This window comes from Tenrec ecaudatus, chromosome 14 (assembly GCF_050624435.1).
Source record: "Tenrec ecaudatus isolate mTenEca1 chromosome 14, mTenEca1.hap1, whole genome shotgun sequence".
NCBI lineage: Eukaryota > Metazoa > Chordata > Mammalia > Afrosoricida > Tenrecidae > Tenrec > Tenrec ecaudatus.
The window spans coordinates 63040923-63058590 of record NC_134543.1 but is presented as its reverse complement, the minus strand read 5'-3'; the positions used below and the strand labels follow the sequence as shown (position 1 = coordinate 63058590).

Sequence of the window (17668 nt, the reverse complement as noted above, 5' to 3'; positions counted from 1 at the left end):
GGCACCTTCTACTTCCTGCAAATTAAAATTGTCCTACTCCACCTGGCACTAAGTAACTATAATACCGGGTTCTACAGACAGGTGTAATTTATAATGTACTTGTTTAATTATTCTGTAATAATAAGAGGAGTTCCTTTAGCAACCAAAGTAGTCTAAGTATCGTGTTTTCTGCACTATTCTGCAAATCCAGTGTGGTCAGAAAGCCAGAGCTGTATCACAGTATGGTACCCAACAAGCCATGTCTACAAACATTCTTTCACTCTGCCTAGTTTTCATATTGAATGGTTGAATCCAATACAGTAGGTCAATGAAGAACTGAGAGTAAGACAGTCTTATCTAACTCGCCCCTTTACCCAAAATAAGGACATGGAACGTGCACACACGCATGCACACACACACAAAGAGCTCTTTTCTTATCATTTCAAATTCATCACTTGAGAAGTTGAAGCTACTAATGTTTCTTCTAGTTCCTGGGCACATTGATGATACGCTTCCAAATGTTTTCTCCAGATTTCAATGTAACGTGCTCACTGGGGGTTAGGTGTGCATCCTCCAAAGCATTCCCTGATCTCTGGGTGGGTGGGCTGGATGACATGTAAGCACCAGGCTCTTCAGCCAGCTCATGGCTATGCTTTCTAGCATGGTCTTGTACTCCTCATGGACCACCATTGTCAACTCAACCATCTTGTGGAACTGGTCTTGGGCTCCATCGTAGCTGAATACCCGAGCACACTAACAGGAACGGCTTTTCTTAGACTGCGTCCCAGAGCTGTGCGGTGGAGAGCAAACACAAATGGAATGTTCTGCTCTCAGGCATAATCAATAATTGTGTGCAAAGTGTCATCCAACCCGCCTTTGGATTGTATCTTCTCACAGTTGGGAGAAATAATGACACATTTCAAGTTTTTGAGCTTCAGGTGTTTGAGAACTTCTCAGCCCCAATACGAGTCAGCATTTGGTCTTAGGCTTGACTGGATCTTTCTGATACATATGGTCTTGGAAAGGTACCAGTTCTTTTAGAAGATCCACAACACAAGCATAAACTTCCTTACTAAGCATCTGGCTGCAGTAATCCCTGAGCCTCTCGTTGTGAATCTTCGGGAAGCTGGTTGAGTCGAGACTAAGATGGCAGGTTTCTGAGTCACTCTGGGGCTCAGCTCGGACTGGTTCATCTGACCTTCTTTCCAAGAGTAGAGGAGATTGACTCTTCCGTTTCCCTTGAAAGCTCATCCTGCTGGCAGGACTGGTCATCACCACTGCTTTCTACATCTTGTATGTCAGTTGCAACATTTTCTTGGAGACGGCGCTGCTTTTTCTCCTGCCATTCCATCAAAAATAATCTTCAAAGAGGTTGGTTTCTTGGCCTTGGGAATCTCTCGCTGCTCCCCTTTCTTCCTCAGCGGAGCACTGGAGAATAAGAGGCTGTGAGGGGTCTGCACCTGCTGCAAGTGGTGGCTTCTTTGGAAAGAACTGGCACAGCACCAACTGAGACCACCCTAGGTTGGGAAGACTGCTTTGTATTTTTTCTCCAATGCTGCGAGCATTCTGCCCAAATCCAGCTGAACTGGAATGTCACTCTTTGTTCCACTGTTTTTAAAATCCTTCTGTTGCTGTTTGGACTGACATTTTGTTGACTCTCCCCCGTTTCAGTTTCTTCCTTCAGCAGCAATGGCCAGATTGGGGAACGCGTCAGCATAGTCAGTCCTCAGTGGCTCTTGAACTGTTAGAACTTCATGTTTTGATTTAGAATTGTCTTTCTTTTTCTTACTCTTTCTTGAAACTTCATTTTGCTCAAGGTTATCACTTTGTCAGTCTTTGGACATTTTAGGATCTGCTGCTGAAGCAACGGTCTTTAGGCTTTCCATGGCAGTAACATCTCTATTGGCTGGTGGCAGTTCTGTAGACAATGGTGGTATAGAAAGTTGAACTGTCCGCATCGTTATCAGCTGCTGGTTGAGTTGCATTTCTATGTTTGACCACTCTTTCACCCTGAAGCAGACCTTTGATTTCTTAAGCGAGAGGCTACATGTGCTCATTTGGGGGCTTAGCAGCTGGTAAGTCTTGGTAACAACTGGGTTGATTGCATTCATACCAGGAGGCAAGCACCGAACAAATATTTTGTGTAGATTCAAGGGTATAAGGACAATAGGTATATGGATCAATAGTTATATCAGAAGATAAATACTGAAGTGGAAAAGTTGAAGCTCCAAAGGCCATCTCTTCCATATGCATTTTCTGCCTTGCCTTCAGAGCCTCGCCTTCAGGAGCTCCAACACCATAGAGGGAGGCTCTGAGCAGGCCCAGCTGTGAGAAGCAGGTGTGGCCACTATGGCTGGCGGGACAAAATACTTCGCCCTGCTCGTGCTCTTCTGCCTTTGTGGAGTCAGTCATTTCTTTTCCCTGAAGCTAGATGGGGAATTGTTTCTATTTCTACTTAGGCCAACTAACACAAACATGGTCAACTACAGTCTTCACGGCAGGAGAAAGGCTGGTGATTAATTCAATAACCTACAGCTATGATTGCTATACAGCCTTGTAGATACTGAAATATTTATTTTACTTCCTTACTGGCTACTTCAGGTTCTCTAGCGAAGTAAAACCAGTGAAGTGTGTGTGCATGCTTGCATGTATGCATGTGAACATCTACATATAGATTTATTACAAGGAAAATATATATTATTTAAGAAAAAGTCCAAGTTTTGATTAGCCAAATTTATTTAATTATTTGGTTAGTGTAGCAAGGGGCATTATAGTCACTGCTAGGGAGTCAGCTACATTTGGTATGAAAACTAAACAAACAAAACAAGCAAAAGCGAACATAAGAATTTTTATTAATAACAATCTAGAGTTTAAGTTATGTGATAGGTAGACTTTTATTGTGCCAACCTGGTCAATAGGAACATGTGGGATTAACCAGGCTGCAGTTTGATTGGAGGGCAAAGAGATAAATGGTTCAGCAGGGCCCAGCCCTTTCTCTCTTGCTCTCTGGTGATCAGACCAGCATAAGGCTGCTTTAGCTAGTTCTTTGCCTCAACTTTTGAGCCACACTATGTGTGGGACAAGTTAACTCATGGATCCTGTAGCTAGAGCTTGAGGTTCCTTCGAGAATGCTTCCCCGCGCTACTGGTGTGTACATCGCTTTAGCTTGAGGCTGGTGGATCCTGTCACCTTACATTGCTTGAGTTTGATATCTCATCGAGGCCTGCTTCACGAAGCTCCTGAGCTTCTGACTGTTGATGACCTGGCCCTGCAGTGTGCTGCCTGTGGGTGGACTCTGCCTGTATTACTCAGGTAAGACTCAGTTGTCTGCTTACTTGACCTTGGACCCAGCAGCCCTGGTGAACAACTATTCCATAAAAGTGAGTTGAACTGAGCCTTCTGTACTGCTGTGTGGACTAATTAGCTGTTATATTTCTTTGTGCTATATAAACCTATCCATATATATAAATAATCATAAGTGTTCGGGTTTTGTTTCTCTAGAGAACCCTAACACAGGTTGTTAAAGGAATTCATGATTTAATGTTATGAAAAGATCATAATTTTCAGAATAGGTAATTTTGCAGGAGGGACCTGCATATAAGAAATATTGCTATTTCTTTACCATATGCTTAATTGAAAATTTCTGTATCAGAATTTAAAATTGTTAATTGGCCAAATATAGGTTCAGAATTGATTATTGAATGTTATCTAATTGTTCTCAAGATTTTATGTTAAGGAGAAATTAAAGTTTTGAAGTAAAATTCAGTATGCAAGTGAGTAATTGTCAGACCCAGTTAGTTGATGGATAGGAAATTTGTTTAAAGTACTTCTTTTAAAAGAACATACCTGAAAATATTATTTGCTCATTAGGTACACTGAGAGTGGAAATTTTTTATTGCTTCATTCAATGGTTACTTTTGGATTACAAATTAATTGAAAGGTACTCTCTTACGTAGTTGGGCATATCACTGAATGAGACAAAGATTTCTGACCTTATCTATTTCCTTTCTAGAAGAGTTAGATAAGTCAATTACAATATGAATAGATATAAGTTAAAAATGGAAAAGAGCAAAACATTTAAAACCAAAACAACACAGAGCCAACTGTGATCCTTAATTTTAAATAATAGTCAGTTGAGCGTTGAGGTTTTAAATCAGGTTATTATACTTAACACAGTTTTTTTATTTCTGCTAAAAATTGAGGTCACAAATCAGTGGATAAAGTATGCAAATTGAGGCACATTTCAAGCGGTAAAATAGTTAATTTCAAAATCTTATGATTATGGAGATTTACAGTTAATTAACCTCTAATCGGTTCTCAAGACACTTATTTGTCAAGTTCTGGTGAAAGGTATCATTACTAATACTATGTTAATTAATTCAATCTTTTAGCAGTGCTGTAGAGCAGCTACCATTGTCCGGGAACTACTGAAGGTCAGGAAGGTTAATAAAATGTGTATAGTCACAATGGAGTTTGATATGAGTCCTGAAAGAGACACTGCTGAAGAGGGAGTGGCCACTTAGCAAAGGGAGGCAACAGTACTTACTGCAATCATTGGAACCCTGGCACCACAGCGGTCACACGTTGGGCTGCCAGCCACCAGGTCAGCAGGCCTCCCTCCACCGGAGAAGGACGGGCTTTCTGCTCACTGAGTCACATTCTCGGGAACCCACAGGGGCGGTTCGACCCCGCCCCACAGGCTAGCTAAGAGTTGCAGTTGACTTCATGGCCTTGAGTTTGGTGTTGGTGATTGCAATAATTTGCTTCTTCAACACTCAACTTTGATAATCAATACCTTAAAAAGTTAGTTCTGGACTACTCTAGTTTTCCTTGTATTAGTTTAAACTTTTAGCACTTTTGATAGTGAATACAATTTTTAACACAAACTCCTTTTAAGGTCATTGTCTCGTCACAGATTTTGTTACCTGAATTGCATCATTAACAAAATAAAACAAAACAAAACAAAACAAAAAAACACCACCTGTTCAGAACACAGAATGCTGTTTACTAAGAGCAATTAAATAAAGCGTAAGATCATATTAAGAATGGACTAAAGCAGGAGCTAATAATTGTTAGAGTGAACTATTGCTGTTCCAGAAAGTAAACATAAAAATAGAGATATTCAACATATTAAACTTGTTGCATGTTCATATGCATACTAAATAATTATAATAATGTTGAAAGAACTCTAATTATCCATAGAAATAAAATAAAATTTAAGTTTAAAGGATGATCTTCAACAAATCAAAGAATCCAAGCAATACATTTTAATACTTAGCTACATCAGCAAACTCATTAGGCACATTTTAACTAATTTTGATAAACTCCTTTCCACTTCATACCAAGGTAATCCCTCTTTCTTTACAATTTCCAATCACATTTCCCTTTTTTTAAGAGCCATGTTCTAATTTACACATGGTGGTTTATGCATAGGCCTGTGATCTAAAAGGTCAGCACTTTGAAACCATCAGTGGCTCTGTGGGAGAAAGAGGGGGCTTTCTACTCCAAATAGTTACAGTATTGGAGACTCGCCAGGGCAGTTCTATCCTGTCCTGTACGGTCTATCCTGTCCTGCACGGTCGATCCTGTCCTGTACGGTCTATCCTGTCCTGTACGGTCGATCCTGTCCGAGTCAACATCCAACATCTTGATGGCACAGAGCAATGTCTTCAAAATAGGATTTCTATTAACAGAATATTCAAGGCAATTTAGGTTTCATACAACTGCATAATTGACTATTTTTAATGGTGTAAGAATGTTTTAGAAGGACTGGTGCCTATGAGATAAAGATTAAAGATATCGCAAATATTTTGCTTTTCACAATGCTATACTCCCCCATCATTCCTGTTACCAACCACCACCGTTATTCGTAGTATTTTATATCATGGTCAATATTTCCACATTTTTCAGAATGCACAAGCAATTAAACAAATGATTTCCACAGTTGTGGTGCCTAGCATGTCCCAAATACCTAATTCAGGTAACCATCTGGCAGATTCTGCTGAATGACACCGAATAGTATAGTTGACACCACATGTTGAAGAAACCGGTCAATCAGATCAGGCCAAAGGCTGCCAGCTCTAATCCTGGAAATTGGAAATCAGATGGAGGCATGCCAGATACAGATCCAGAGCAAGGGCTCCAGCTTCGCCAAAGTTGCTCAGCAAAGTTACAGAGATGCCAAATGGAGGGCAAGAAACGCAGCTTCGTTGGTTTACCCACGAAAGGGTGCAACAGCTCTCCCGTCACCACGGTGGTTCACTTTACAAGCAGCAGAAGGCAAGCACACCCACTGCCACTTACAGCGACCCTACAGGACAGAGGAGAAGTGCCCTACAGGGTTTCTGAGACTGGAACTCTTTACAGGTGTCGAAAGCCTCATTTCTCTTCTCCACACAGCCGCTGATGGTTTCAAACGGTTAACCTTGTGGCTAGCAGACCAACGCATAACTAACTCACTTTGCCACCCATGTGTGATGGAGAAACGCATCATGCTTGGTAAAGTAGAGGAGCAGGGAAAGAGGATGGAGTGACACAGTAACTGCACGATTGATCTTCAACATAAGAACAACTATGGGATGGCCTAGGACTGGTTGGTGTACCCTTTTTCGATAAAAACATAGGGTAGTTCCGTGTCCAAACCTACTCGACAACACTAACAACAGAATGGCGAAATTGATGTAACGAATTATAAACGACCTTTGTTTATAATCACAATTAACTGAGTTAACAATGCTCACCTTTGAAACATACAACCTATCAGCACCTTCCCCTACCTTCTTTTGACCTACAGGATATCAGTTAGGATAACAACTATCAGTAACCTCACTTATTTGGAGTTACAAAGAACATATTAAGGAGGTTACTGAGACACAGATGGCAGCACCTTATTTTCATTTATCTATTACTAAATACACAATTCCCTTGAAAGGTCACACTCTAAAAGAACAGATTTTTCATATTTCTGTTTCCATGGCTCAGGAGTCTGGGCATGGCACAGTTTGTTTTAGTGTTGGCCCAGGGGCTTCCATGAGACTACAAAGAAAGTACTGGCTCCAGTGATTATAAGACTCCAGTGAGGAGGATCAACTTTCTAATCACACTGATTGCTGTTGTTAAGACTGAATTAATCACCGCTGGTCGTAGAAATCATTTCCTTATCACGAAGCCTCTAATCCAGCTTACAACACGGCTGCAATCTTCCAGGAGGGAGAGGAAGAGCAAGGGGCCGATGGGAGTAGCAGAAGTCACCGTGCATCTGTACCCAACAATGGAAGTGGTATTCCATCTTTTTGGTCCTATTCGCCTTGTTAATAGAGAATCACAAGGTGCAGTCCTCATTCAGGGGACAGTCAACACACGGGGATGGTTACTACGAGTCATGAGTGAGCAGAGGCCACCTCACACACTTCCTGCTGAAAGGTTCTGGAAGTGCAGATTAAACTGCACCCAAAATTGATTTCCACATAGGAAAAAGAAATGAACAAACAGCAATCAGATGAAGGAAGCAAAGCAGTATTCCAGTAGAGACTCTCATAAGTAGTTGGAAGTTGTTATGTCGTTTCAAGTTGGTTCTCACTTGCGGTGACGTAGTGGTAGCAGACGGAACATTGATGGGATGGGCACTGACCTCACAACAGCTGTAGCCACTGCATCAGTTTTGATGGTTTCCTCCTTTGTTTGATGTCCCTTTCCTCCATCAATCGTCTTTTTTAGGGACTGTTCTTTCCATACCACATATGCAAAGCCCGCGAGACAAAGAAGAATTCTAGGTGGTAAATACAAATAAACAGTTGAAGAGAGACTGCTGTACTTTCCTGCCAGTCCACAGTGCTTCCAATCTTCTTCAACACCAGGACTGCGTCTCCTCAGTCCTTCTACAGACTCTCTGTTCATTGCCAGCTTTCACATACACGTCAGGCAACGGGAGACCTATGGCCTGGGTTACGGGGACATTGGTTCTCAAAGTGACATCTCTCTTCTTTCATGCTTTAAAAGGGTCCTTCACAGTGGATCTTCCTGGGGTATCACATCATTTGATTTCTTGACTGCTGCCTCTATCAATGTGAGTTGTGAATATAAGAAAAAGAAAGTCGATGGCAACTTAATTTTTTCTTTTATCATGATATTTTCACTAGACTATTTTTTCCCATTGAGCTGTGATCCATAGTGAAGCGTGCAGCCTTTGAGTTTCAATGGCAAGCACTTCAAGTTCTTCCTGTTGCAGCAAGTTAGATTGTGGCTCAGGTTGCTAATAAGCATTCCTTGAATCATGATGCTGCATCCTACTTTATAATGTCCCGTTTGGCAATTACTTGCATAGCATAGAGGTAGAATAATTAGGGCAAAAGGAAATAACTATGATGGACACTGTTCCTCATTTTAAATAGCAAAATATCCCCTTGTTATGTTCAAATGACTCAAAGACCAAACGGGCTACCTACAGGTTCTGAACCAACACCAGAAAGTGTTCCAGAATTACTATTGACTACAGTGTTATCCATAACTTGTTATGATCCACATCACTAAATGCCTTTTTTACAGTCAAGAAAACACTAGTAAATCCCTTTCTGATGTTCTCTACTTTCAGACAAGATCCATCTGGTCTAAGCAATGATATGCCTCCTGCTATACCCGCTTCTAGATTGAGCCTGACTTTCTGGCAGCTCCGGGCTGATTACTGCTGTAATGTATTGAATAATCTTCACCTAAGTTTTACTTAGACGTGATATTAATTATCTTGTTTGAGAATTTCCTCACACAGTTGGCTCACTTTTCATTGGATTGGGAACAAATATGGATCTTTTTCAGCTGCTTGTCCAGGTAGATATCATCCCAATTTCTTGGCATAGACCAGTAAGTACTTTGACAGTGATTCATCAGCTTGTTGAAACATTCTCATCTGTATTTCTTCAAGATCTTGAGGCTTCTTTAATGCCTCCAGCACAGCTTGGACTGAGGAAGTCTGTCTTTAATCGTGATACCACGTTCTTCTTCATATAGTCCAACTTCTCAAATTATTTGCTTAGCATACATATTGAAAAAGTAAAGTGAGGTATATAAGTTGATGCACATGTTTCCACACGCTAGTGTTTGTTCTCCTTGAAGATTGTTTTGAATCCATGTACAGATTCCACACGAGTACAGTGGACCCCATGCACAAGGAACAAAGTGATAATGCTCAATTCTGTGCCATTCCAACGATCAGTACAGGTCAAGTCATTGTGACCCATGCATCTTACTAGCTGATGTTGGAGAAAATATTACTAGACCCATCTCCTTAGTATGGAAAGCATGCCATTCTATTCATTTTTTATATAAATGTTTAATGTCCACTGACATGTGTATGGTATCTGATCATTGAAAACTTTGGCCAATAATGAAACCCAGGTCTCTGATGGAAAGCAGAAATTCTTCCACTGACTCACCACTGTGTGTGTGTGTGTGTGTGTGTGTGTGCGCACGCGCGTGCATTTTCCACTAGCTAAAGGCCGCTTTCCACTAGAGCTGAGTATAAAGCTACGAGCTTTCTGGCGAGGAATGGATTTCCAAAGGCAGAGCTGCTATGCCGCCATGCCTCTTGGTCTTACTTTGATTAGATCTTTTCATCATGCTCGGAACCACCTTAGATCTCGTTACTTCTGATGAGAGCCCTACACAGCAGTCATTTAAGGCATTTCAAAGACAAACGTATTCTTCCATCTCTGTATTGAAGTTCTGACCTATACACAATAATCCTCAGAGCCGATGAAACTGCTAGTTCAAAACAACTAGTAATAATTGGGCAAATCTTTATATTAAATTTATTTTATAGGTAAGCCATGGCTCACATTAAAATACCTTATTAGTTATTATATCTGTTATGGTAAATATTCTATATGTAATGGTAAAGGCTTTTATTTTGTGTGTGTATACATATATATATTAATTTTTCTCAAAGCTCGGTATGTAATATTTTTAACAAACCAACTTTATCACCCTCAAAGCACTCTTCATTACTCTAATACATTTGTGAAAACTGTGATTCCATTATTAGAAACATTTTTCCCACATGTTTGGATGGCTGACAGCACCTCCCTTGTTTTTTCTTCACCTCTTCTACATTTTCAAATCACTGTCCTTTCAGGTCTCGCTTCATTCATAGAAACACAAAGAAGTGTCACTGAGTGAGTCAGGTGAGTAAGGTGCATGGTGCAAGAGAGGCATGTTGGATTTTTTTTGCCCAACACTGACACACTGAGATGGCTGTGAGAGCAGGTACACTGTTGTGGGCAAAACCAGTCCCCTGTCTGCCACAAATCAGGCCTTTTTGTTGCACACCGTTACACTGTCTTTTCAGAACCTCTAAATACAGATCTTGATTAAGTGGAAATGCTTACAAGGTACATTTTCATCCATTCAGGAAGTTGACGGATACCCAGAACGAGCTTTGTCATCAGTCGATATTTCTGGTTTTTGAAAAGCGAAACCACCAGTACACTTGCGTTTCCCCACAGCGCTGTCCTTGTAAGCTGGGCTCAACATCACAACAGTTTCTGTGGCATTTTTCTTGAGCAGGAAGCCAAATTTCACAGCTGCATGCCATTCTTTTAAAACAGCCATTAAGAAAAAACCCAAGTTTTGAGGAAAAACTGCTTTTATGAAAATATTCACTGTGGCCAGAGAAAACCTTCCCAGGTGGCAACATGGGTGCACTAACTCAGAGCAATTTGCTTGATGCTCAACTGCTGGGGAAAATGAAAGCTCTGCTTTGGCCAGCACATTCCGGTTTTGGGTGGAGTGTGTGTGTGTGTGTGTGTGTGTGTGTGTGTGTGTGTGTGTGTGTGTGTACAATGACAAAAACGGAGAGTCAGATGTATGTGTGTGTATGTTTACGATGAAAAAACAGACAGAGAGCCCGATGTATGTGTGTGTGTACAATGAAAAAATGGACAGAGCCAGAATTTCTCCAAAACACAGAAAATATGTATGACATCACCACTCATTGAGAAAATGCAAATGAAACCATGAGATACCTTAACACATCCATTACAATACATCCTATGAAAAAAAGAAATATTCGTAATGTTGCTTTTTATGTATCAAAAAAGTTTAACCTTCATCTATCCCTGATAAGAGTGTAAAATTGTAAAGCCTCAGTGGAAAATAATTAGTCTATGCTTCTCCAAGTTATACAGAACATCTTATCAACCAACAATCCATTTCTAAGTATGTATTGAAAATAATGTAAAGAGATACTCTTATTTCAATCTTCAGTGTAGCATGTTTTGCATTTGTCAAAATGTGGAAGCAATTCAAGTGCACATCAACAGAAAACATAATTTGGCATGGACATAACAGCTTATTATGCAATAATAAAGAAAAATGATGTCCTGATACATGTTATTACATAGATGCATCTTGAAAACATAATGCCACATAAATCTGACACAAAAGGTCAAATGTTGAGGGACTACACTTTTATGAAATATTTAGAGTAGGTATATAGATTTTAAATTTTATTAATGGTTATCAAAGAGAAGGGAAATAGGGTATACATATATAATAGAGAATTTTTGTTTGATATAACAAGAATATTTTGGGATCAAATAATGGTTAAGGTTACACAATATTCTGAATAATTAATATTAACTATACATTTAAAATAGTTACAACGGAAATTTTTGTTATGTATTTTAACACAATTAGAATAGAGAAAGTGTCTGAAAACAGACACTTAAAAATGAACTACTATTCACCAGTGTTGCTGTCTGAATATGCCTCTTTAATAGGGAAAGTGTTCTGTGGTGACAGCATTGGCCAGTCTGTGGCTCTAAGGAAAAGTGAAATAGATGACGGAGGGTTACATGGGAAAGTAACTTCATAAGGTCAGTGGTATGCTCATCTCAGATTTCTTCACATCAGTGCACAGAACCAGGAGATAATTGAGTAAGGTACCATTGTCCTATTTGCACTGAAGATTTGTTGATTGTTGGTTGATAGGGGAAATGATATTGTTATAATAAATTGGCCCTCACTTCATTGCCCTGTACATGCAAAGGGATCATTTTATATGAGATCAACAATAGGACTTTTAATTAAGATAAAGAAATGATTTACAGATCTACTGAAAACCTTTCTTTTAGAGAATAAATTATAGTTTTTACTAGAATTGAATATTAAGCTAATGGCTTTCTGGCGAGTAATGTATTTCAAAGGGCAAAGAGCTGCGGAGGTCTCCTGTGCCCTTTTGTCTTACTTTTATTAAATATTTTATCACACTAAGAAACACCTTGGACTTGTTACTGCTGATGAGTGTCCTGCAGTACAACAATTTCATGTGCTTCAAAGGCAGGTCTATTTTCACATGTTTGAATTGAAAATCTAATGTATAACTAATGATCCTCATAGCATATAATTGCTTCACAAGGTGTATTTCTCAACACTATTAGTTATTAGGCATGCCTTTATATTAAATTTATTTTATAGGTAAGCCTTGCCTTACATTAAAATACCTTCTTGGTTATTATTTCTATTATTTCCACATTGACTATATTATTGAGTATACAACATTTATATACTATCCAAACCAAATCAGATAAAAATAGCTTTTTAAATAACACATACAATGTGATGATACAGAAGTACACAAGAATCAAATCTACAGCTATCGAAAGAAATTATGGAGAATCTCAATAGCATCAGTCTGAACAAGGCGGGGAACCACGATGACAGCACCAATTGTTTCTATGAAAGTTCACATTGAAGTTTTTACTGTCAACACCAAAAGAGCTTTGTAAAATTGGCTGAGCAGGTCAAAGGCCAGGCAATGGGGCCAAGGACTAGAGAGAAGCCTACCAGTGGGCAGGAGAGAGGCAAGTCTGTACCGAACAAAGAACGGAATCTCCTGAACATTTCTGGTTCTCAATGGTGACTTGTTAATTTCCCTCCTAAAGCACATCATTGTTAGTACAGGGCATGAGTTCTATGTGGCATTACATTGAATTATCAAATCCAGCTGAGAAGTAGAGTGAGGCGATGACATAGTATTTGAAGTCACGTTTGGGTTCAGTGGGAAGAAGGAGAATCCAATTCCATAGCAGGCTACCCGCCGCCTTCAGAGTATTCTCATACCACCATTCTAACCGCCACATCGTACCTCTCTGATGGAGTCACTATTGTCTTGAAATGCCTTTACAGAACTTATAAGCTGTTCACGATTATATAAGTTTATTTCAGAAATTAAAAAATTACCATAAACCTGGAAGCATTTAAAATAAAATATTGTGTCCACAGAAGTACTTCTCAGTCTGCAGCCACATTTCTCTCTAGTGCTCGACCCCACAGCCACATGGCTTCTTAACCTCTGTCTTTTCAGTGGCCAGGGAAGCTGCTGCCCTCTTTCAAGGTCTTGGTACTGCTTCTTTGCTATGTGTTATGATCTAGGGTTTGCAGTCACTCCTGGCACTCCAACTCTAAGCAGAAGTCACACAAGTACTTAGTTGATGAGTCTTTTTGAAAAAGAGAAATGGCAAAACGGACCCATCATCTCTCTCAGTGATTCACATACACTTTTGGCCTGGTCCTATTTAGTCATTTGGTGGGAGTTACAATGATATATAGAGAAAAGCTGTATTACAGCAATTTAATTTGGCCACAAGCCCATAATCATGAGTAAGATGTGTAAGTTCTGTGTGTCCAGTGCCCAGCAGAGATGTAGAGAATACTGTGGAAGGGAGAGGTGGAGTCAGAATTAGTGAAGTTGGAGGTGGTAGTATGTCTAAGGCCCTGCTCATAGAAACCAGCCTTGGGCTGACACTGATGAATTCACTAGGTCTTTTTCCCACTTATGAAATCCTCTGAGGTCACATACTGCCTCCTTGCCAGTTTTACAAGCACATTACCCAGATTGTTTGGCTAGGTTTTATTATTTTTTTTCTTACAAAAGGCACTAGAAACATAGGTAAACTACTTAAACGTGTTATCCCTGTTGTCACTTTATCTGGTTTTATTTTGATTCTATTTTTTGTCATGTTTTGTCCCTGCTGTAGTTTTGACCAGTTTAGATTTGATTTTCAAATTTTATACTATTTGGCAATGTATCTAGTTTAACTACTACCATTGGAATTCTTTGATATTAATCTAGTTAACTTTTGCTTTCATTTCATTTATTCGATTATTTTAATATCCTATTACCAAGATGAATGACATCAAATGTAACTCAATGGCTTATTTAAGCAATATAATAAATTTTAATATAAAGAAAATTTAATAGATTGAGATGCAAAGTACATCTTGAATTCTTCTCAAAGTTTTTTCATTCCAAGGTTAAGCAATTTTGCCCTCACTGTTTTAAGATTGATTTGAATTCCTAATTTAGTGTCTTTATGTGATAGTTTAATATAAATGCTTAGTCCTATTGTGAATAATTTTTATAAACCAAATTTTCTTATTTTATGTTATGTACTTGATTGATATTGAGACAACCATTTGGGGACCACATCTGACCTCTGGCCACCGAGTCTGATGGCCACAATGCAGAGGTCAGGCAGGTCTCCACCCTCCATCCATTTTCTCCTAGTCTGACACCTTACTTCTGTGGTTAGGTTTGATAATACATTGTAGTGACTACATAGAACTTGAAAATAGTGCTCAAGAATATTGGGTCTGTTTGGGACTTCAATGACTTGCAATTTATGTGCAAGATGCTCAGGATCCAGTCGTACAGTCAAGGCAGTTTCTTCTCTGCTGTTTCCACAGACATCCCCCTCTCTAGCCTTCTGCCATTTAAATTGGACTCTGTTCTGCTTGAGCAGTTTTACAAATCTCTTTTAGGGTTTTCAGCAAATGCCCAAAGCATGTTATTCTGCTACATGTCTCAACCTGAAGGCCCCAAGCACCGTCTATGTGGGTCACTAAATCCAGCTTCCCCAATGGAGTGCTCAGAGCCACCCCACTCCAGAAGTGAGGCTCATACCCAAAATGACCCCGCTCCTTGTTCTGTGAGCTGGAAAGCCCTCTGCGCCGTCGCAGGCTCTGATTCTCAGTGCTGCTGCTGCTGCTTCTCTGTTGCCTCTCTAGTGTCAGAGCTGTCTCTTGGATCAGGAATTTAGGGTTATGATTTCAGGGTCCAAAGGACATGTTCCACACCTGGTTCATCTCTCTAGTTGTTAGTAAAATCCACTCATTTACAGATACCATGGGTGGAATACCGAATTCTCATCGAACCTAGACCACCTGCATGCATTGAGGTAGAAATGACTTACCCAAAAATATGACCCTGAAGTCATTATCTACAATAAACCTCGAGGCAAAGCTGGTATCCTGAAATCCATCTTAAGTCAAACAATGGTTTACTTCATAGTTTTCCAATTTTATTTGGCCTACTTCCCCCATTGGGGAGGGGATTAAGGGGATCACTCAGTGTCTCCCTTGCAATTAAAATCTTCTGCATTTCAGCACAATATCCAGGACAAAGTATAGTTACCTGCTTTTGCAATAATCTTGGATTGTTCACGTCTCCCTTCAGGGCACAGTACTGCCCACTTTGAGAAACACTGGTTTACTAAATAATTAAAGAGTATTTGTCTTGGCTGTTGTACTTTGTTAAGATTATATTTGTGAGGTTAGCTTTAACATCAATAATTACAAAGCTGATGTAGATCATATAAAGATAAATCAGTAATATTTTAAATTCTGCAGGAAGTGTTATATGGACTTCCACATGTACAATTTTTTATGTAAACTTATCCCAGCCTTTCTTGCATGTTAATGTATGATTAATGATAAACAGGAGAATAAAAAATAAAGGTTTACTTAGAAACACTCATCACTAATTGCAGTTGAAATTTTTGTATTGAATAAAAATAAACCTCAATAATTTCTATCTAAATGAGATTATCGTTAGCTTAATTCTAATAGAAGCCTGATGTGAGACATGGGGCCTGAAGACATCTTTGGTGACCCAGCAGCAGCAGGAGTCAGATACAAGTCCTCATGGAAGGGTTACTTGGAATCCTGGCTTCTCTCCATTTTTTTTTTGCAATTATGAGAAAGTTTATTGAGGATGTTGCAAATAATTTAGAAGGCATTAACTTTACTACTGATATTTAATATCTCAGTTTGTGCCTTTGAATTATCAAAATGTTATTCCATTTTTTCAACTGCAATCACAGTAGACAAAGCTGTATATAAATCCAAGATTTTATAAAAACGTAATCTAAAAAGTCTAGTAAGAGATACAGAAACACTTGAGGAATCAAAATCAGCTCAATCTGAAATGATGGCACCGAGTGAAGTAAGAAAAAAGTCGAGAAAACTTGGAAAAATTAGAAAACTAAAAGAAGAGAAAATTTTCTTGAAATTCATTGATTTAACAGTTGTGTAATTAGTCGAGTAAATATTATCTCATCGTTCACATGTTTTTAAAACTCATTTTATTGGGGGCTCATACAATTCTTATCACTATCCATACATACATTCATTGTGTCAAGCGCATATGTACATTTGTTGCCATCATCATTCTCAAAACATTTGCCTTCTACTTGAGCCCTTAATATCAACTGCTCGTTTCCCCCTTCCCTCCCCACTCCCCCTACCTCATGAACCCTTCATCATTCATAAATTATTATTTTGTCATATGTTACACTGTCCAACGTCTCCCCCCACCCTCTTCTCTGCTGTCCATCCCCTAGGGAGGAGGCTAATATATTCTTGTAATTGGTTCCCCCTTTCTACACCACATCCCCTCCACCCTCCAGGTATCATCACTCTCATCACTAGTCCTGAAGGAGTCATCTGCATGTTTTTTTAATTATTCTTTATCGTGTGATTTAAGAAATTTAACCAATGGACTGTCTGTATAACTTAACAGTTTGTCAATTGATATGTTATTATTTAATTATTAAAATTAATCTGCATGGTTTATTTCTACTCTCAGTCCACATCAGTTAATAAATGGAGGATTTATTTGTCACCCACAACAATTAAAATGAATCCATAAATAAGGACAATATATGTGAGGCAATGGTTTATAATGTGCTGAAGTGCAGGGAAAAAGGACAGTTATCCCTGAGATATAGCAGTACTTCCATTCAGGAGGTAGCATAGGATTAAGAGTCAACGAGGCTGAAGCAAGAAGTACAAGATGCCCTGAAAGCATTAGCCAAAGCAGGGCTCCGGAAATCGAAGACAGCAATTGAAATGTTCCACAAGGTGGTGGAGCACTGGGAGCACTTCCTTGTCTATGGCAGAAACTTTGGAGGACAGCTGCTCGATCTACTGACTGGGAGAGAGCCACATCTGTACCCATCCCAAACGAAGGTGCACCAACAGAATACTCACATGATGGAAGTTTCTCACTAATCTAACATGCAAGTACAATTTGACTGAAAATCATCCAACAACAGTTGCAGTAGTACGCTGCCAGGGAGCTGCCAGACGTTCAAGCTGGACTCAGAAGAGGCTATGGAACAGGTGATGTCATTGCTAAGGACAGATGGAACATGCCTGGAAGCTGGGAATACCAGAAGGATTTGTATTGCTTAAGCCAAGCTTGTGTGGATGATAGGAAACTAGGGCCAACCTGGAGATGAATGAGACCTCCACAACACTTTGTTGTGCTCATTCAGAACTTGTGCATAAATCAGGAGTCGTTTTTATGACAAAGGAATAATGCATGGTTTAAAATCAGCAAAGGTGTGCGTCAGGA

The 17668-nt window shown here is 39.4% G+C and overlaps 1 pseudogene; it reads right to left on the bottom strand.

The window, feature by feature from the left end:
- Window positions 1–416: 416 nt before the first annotated feature.
- LOC142426592 (selenocysteine insertion sequence-binding protein 2 pseudogene) lies at window positions 417–7875 on the bottom strand (annotated as a pseudogene).
- Window positions 7876–17668: the final 9793 nt, after the last annotated feature.